Raw genomic sequence first — 5,533 nt, 5'->3', positions numbered from 1 at the left:
ATAGGCCCTACTGTACCCTTTCTATAGATGAGGGGATGAGTATAAGAAACGGAATTACCGGCTACAGTAGCCTGCCTGTCAGACTCCAACGCAAGAGGCCCTACACAAGCTCACCCTGCATCCAAAGGAGGGGCTAAGGACCACACACCTGGCTTTAGAGGCCAGATGAAAAGGTTGGTTCGAGGTGGGCCCTGTAGGATGGGGTTCCTGAAGGACTGGAGAGCAGCAGGAGAGAAAGGCTGGGGCGCGCTGGAACCCCGCCAGGCTCCCACTGGCCTACCCATCCTGCCAAAGGGCAATCCCTGGGGCCCTGGTACCAGCTTTGAGGCCACACTGCTCTCGGCACCACCCCCACAGTCTAGCTCTGGTCTCTTGTGTTGGTGCTGAGATCAGGGTTTCTTGGCTTTCACGGGCCTGCCCCTGGCCCCAGGGTTGCTATGGGGGCAGCTGGGAGTGAGCAGCTGGAGGACTTTGAGAATCCCCCTGCTTTCCCACGCTGTGTGGGGTCTCCACCTCAGCCGGGCTGCCTGACTCAGAGCCAGCCTTCAGGACCCCTGGGGCTTCTTTTGAGGGAGGTTTTTTTCTTTTTTGACAATTATTTTCTCCCAGTTTGTGGGTTGTCTTTTTTGTTTGTTTGTTTCCAATTGTGGTAAAAGATGAGTAACAGGGCTGGAGGTGTAGCTCAGTGACAGAATGAACGATTTTGGGGGGATAGTGGGGAAGCTGAGATAGGATTTCTCCTAGGATCCCTGGCCGTCCCGGAACTTACTGGTGAACCAGGCTAGTCTTGAGCTCAGAGCTCCGCCTGCCTCTGCCTCCCTAGAGGTGGGATTAAAGGCCTGCACCACTGCACCTGGCTGATGCTTTCCTACGTTTAATTTTGAAATTTTATTCTATTTGTGTGTGTGTGTGTGCACGGAATTTGTGTGTGTGTGTGTGAATCGGATGTCCTCTCTGGCCTCTGTGAGCACCCGGAGGGTACACACACACAGTGTATAGGTATGTATACAGGCAGAACACCCATACATTTTTTTTAAATCTCAGAAAGCTAGAAAAGCATTGTGATGTGGTAAAACAAACAAAGAAACAAAAACTAAGTAGAAAAGTGTAGGCATGTATATAGTACACACACACACACTAAAATGAAAGGGATTAGGCCAGGCACAGTGGCATGAGTCTATTTCTCTGAGTCGGTGGTTGCGCTGTGAGTTTGAGGCCAGCCAGTGCTGCACAGTGAGACCCTTGTATGTGTGGGGTTCGGGTGGGGGCTGGAGGGAGAATTGGACTAAAATAAAATAAAATAAAAATAAATCAATGGAAAAATTTAAGACAATAAAATAAAATAAAACAAAACACAAAGGCCAGTTCTGTAATTATTTGTTGGCTGGTTTCTGACATAGAGTCTTATATGTAGCCTGGCACTTGCAGTTCTCCTGCTTCAGTTTTCTGAGTGCTGGGATTGTAGGTGAATGCTACTAAGCGTGTGTGTGTGCACACACATTCTTTTTTTTTTTTTTTTTTTTTTTTTTAGACAGGGTCTCACTTTATAGCTTTAGCTGTCCTAGAACTCACTCTATAGACCAAGCTGGCTTCCAGCTCACAGAGATCCGCCTGCCTCTGCCTCCTGAGCACTGGGATTAAAGGCATGCACCACCACTGCCGGAGACCAAGGGAGGAAGGAAGGAAAGAAGGAAGGAAAACAGGTCCAGGTGTGGGTGGCACAGGCCTTTTATCCTAGTACTCAGGAGGGAGAGGCAGATGGATCTCTGTGAGTTCGAGGCCAGCGAAGGCTACATAGAGAGAAATCTTTTCTAAAATGTCTGGGCCTGTGCAAGGCTGACTTCAATTCTCAGTACCCACAAAAAAGCATAAGGCAAAATGCGTCATGTATCAACTACAGCATCAGTGTAATTATGTATAGCACATAGAATAGTATACTAGCGCAGTAATTAAATAATGGAGAAGGCTCTCACGTAAGAAGTCTGTAATTTAGAGCTGGGAGGTAGGAGTTAGGGTGCCAGAGTGCAGGCAAAACTGTTGACAGGTCTTTTATATAGGGTCCCCAGGGAAGGCTGGGAGCAGACCAAGGTGGCTTAGATTGCGGGGGCAGCCTTGGCCAGCAGCTTCCAGGTGTCTTTGAAGTAGCTGGTTAGACCGCTTGCTGTTTACAGAGGTGGCTACACAAATATGCCTTGTTGGCCACGTCCAGGGCCCTGAGAGGAAGACTCACCTTACAGCAGGATTCATTTCCCAACTGTTTGTTGCTGGGAATCGAAGCCGCCGGGGCCGTGCGCATACACTAGGCAAGTGCTCTACCATTAAGCAACACACACACACACCCAGCCCTTTAAGTGATGAGAGTGACCCTGTGGACAAGCGGATCCTTACAGAGCTGAAGTTTCTGCTGGGCCAAAGTACAGGAAGCTCACAAGAGGAGCCAGGGACTTGAGGGGATTTGCAAGATAAATGATGGATTATAGTATCTAAGCTGCCTGGAGATGGGGTCAAGGGAACAGAAAGGAGGCAGCTTATGAAGCTGAGAAAGAAAGATTCCAGACCTGGAGTTCTGCTCCAGGCTGGAGGTAGAGCTGTGCCTCCCCTTCCTTCCATCCCGCCAACCAGTTGAACACCAAAGCATCGGACAGCCAGACAGCCGCGTGAGATTCAGGGTCACTGCAGTTGGGGTGGATGGACAAAGTCCAGGTGTGCCCACAGCGTTGTGTGGGAGGGGGATGATGGATGGCGTGAGGGTGTGCAGTGATGTGATGAGCTAACACAGCACGTCTGACTGCTGACACTTTAGAAGGACGGTCACAGGCCTGCCTCTTGCCTGGCATCTGGAAATGTGTAACTGCAAGACAGCCGCGGTTCCCACCCAGTTCCAGAACTGCTAAGAATGGCTCACTGTCTCTAAACTGTCTGCACAAACAGTGTGGTTTGCTTGTGGTTACTTCTGGAAGTGTGGCGTTTGGGTGTAAGTCAGGCAGAGGCTGCCTCCACAGCCAGTCCTCCCCACCCCACCCCAAGGCCGTGGGCCCTGAGTCTTCAGTTGGTGGACGGCATTCCTTCCGCCCTCGTTATTACTCTTCATGCCTGAGAACTGAGCACACCCTGAGAGGCTCTGCTTCCTAGGTCTCCTTTAAGACTTGGGCCTGGTTTCTTGTGCTCTGCTTGGTTACTTTAAATTCTTTCACAGGAACTCACCACAGCCACAAGGATGCTCATCCTGTGGACCCCCGCACCCCAAACAGAAGCCAGACATCCCAAAGAAGGGGAGTGGAGAGCACTGGATTTCAGACAATGAGGGTGGTAACTGGATGGGCAGTCATGACCAAGACAGAAAAGACTACATGTCATTCCACAGAGTAGTTTCTCTTCCAGACAGTGTCTTACCATCTTGGAACTTGCCTTGTAGACCAGGCTGGCCTCAAACTCACAAAGATCCACCTGCCTCTGCCTCCTGAGCTCTGGGATGAAAGATGTGTGTCACCATGCCCAGCCCACAGGCTTTTGCTTTGTTTGTTTTTTGAAGTAGGAGCGGAGGGCACAAGAACACACAGGGCAAGATGTAGTAGCTCACTGCTGCAGATGGGACAAGTGATGGGTGCAGGGATGCTCTTATGGGATAAGGCTAGACACAGTTACTCCTAGACTTGCATCCTCAGGGTTAGAATCAAATGACTGGAAGCCATTAACTAAGGTGGACTGGACACAGCTAGACTTCTCAACTCCGTCAGGGTTTTTCGTTCCATCTAGCCTTCTCTAGTTTAGGAACAGTGCCAAGAATATGTTAATTACTAGAAGCTAGAAATTACCCAGTGTGGCATTTTCGGCAGGGTAGCTGAACTGGTCTGTTTACACATCTAATACACTATAATGAAAATCAAGTGCCTGCAAGCCAGACGGCGACACTACAGGTGAGCCCCACACTTTTAGCCTCAGCACTGGGGAGGCAGATGGAGCTCTGCGAGTTTGAGATTTGAGGTCACTATTGCCTGTCTACATTGTGAGTTCTAGGTCAGCCAGGGCTAAACAGTGAGAGGGGACAGACACATACACACTCTCTGGGAGGGTGAGAAAATAGCTCAGTGGGTAAAGGCACTTGCCTCCGAGACTGATGACCCGAGTCTGACCTCCAGGACTGACATGGTGGAAGGAGAAATGTGACCTAAGTTGTCTTCTGGGTCCACATGTGTCTACCTCCATTATCCATGGACAGGAAAAGAATCTATGGCATACCCCCACTTATATGGATAGAAACAAGCAAGAAGCAATGTTCATTGAGAAGAGTAAGAAGGGAGCCTTGAAGGGTAGGGCTCCTGGGAGTGGGGTAGGCTGGGATTCTGCCAGTGCTGACTTGTGACCTGGATTCCATAGGTAATTAGGACACACATGCTTTCAATAGCTGCATCAAAAAACAAAAATCCCACCTCCGCCCCGATAAAAAAAACCCCAACACATTAGCTTCACAGTTTTCAGGTAGCATGGCTTCCGATGGTGGTGCTGCATGTCATCCCTTCCTCTCCTTTCTATAAACTCATCTTCCAACTAGGTATAATGGCACATGCTTGCAATCCCAGCAACGTGGGAAGCAGAACTGCTGCCAGTTCAAGGTCAGCCCACGTGAGTTCCAGACCAGTCAAGTCCACCCAGTGAGACCCTGTGTCAAAAACCAAAACCAGGTCAGTATGATTAGTGCATGCCTGTAATTTCAGGCTTCAGGATGTAGGGGTAGGAGGATTTTATTTTTGTCGTTGAGATCAGGTTTCTCTGTGTAGCCCTAGCTGTCCTGAAAGTCACTCTATAGACCAGGTTGGCCTCGAACTCAGAGATCTGCCTGCTTCTGCCTCCCGAGTACTAGGACTAAAGGCTTGTGCAACCACCAAGGCAAGGAGGATTTTAAGAGTTGAAGGTCAGCTTTAGCTCCACAGTAAATGCTCTAAGGCAGGAGGATGGCATGGAGTGCAGCCTGGATGCATAGGGAGATCTTATCTCCAAAGCAAATCTCCACCCTCTCCATAGCATACACATCCTTTTTCCATGGGATGCCTTCATGGAGAGAATTCCACTTTATAACCTACAGCTTGCAGTGCTCCTTGCACTTACCAGGGGTCAAGGATTATGTCCGGGGGTGGGGGGCGGGGAGAAGAGGAGCCAAATTTGCCAATATGAAGTTTGCAGAATATCTTAAGCAGACTCCAGCACCCGGCTGGGATCTGCACGTTCATCAGCAGACCCAAGAGGCCAGCAGCCCGGGATTATCTGGACTAGAGGAGCACCAGGATTATACAGGTGCCCTCCAGACACCCAGTCAACATGCTTCTGTCCTTGGTTCTAGACGGCTGCAAAAGCTACCAGCTGGAATTCATTATATTTTGCTTGGGCCCAGGCTCCACACAACCCTTCAGGCTTGGCATTCTTTGCTTTCAGACTGCCGGCGTCTGGAGAGGTACCTTTTTGGCCGAGTGCCTCTCAGCAGTCTTTACACTCCTAAAGCCCTGGTGACTATGAGTCACTCTGAGAAAGCCTCATT

The sequence above is a fragment of the Microtus ochrogaster genome, linkage group LG2 (genome assembly GCF_000317375.1).
Source record: "Microtus ochrogaster isolate Prairie Vole_2 linkage group LG2, MicOch1.0, whole genome shotgun sequence".
Lineage (NCBI taxonomy): Eukaryota > Metazoa > Chordata > Mammalia > Rodentia > Cricetidae > Microtus > Microtus ochrogaster.
This window is presented reverse-complemented; position numbering follows the sequence as displayed.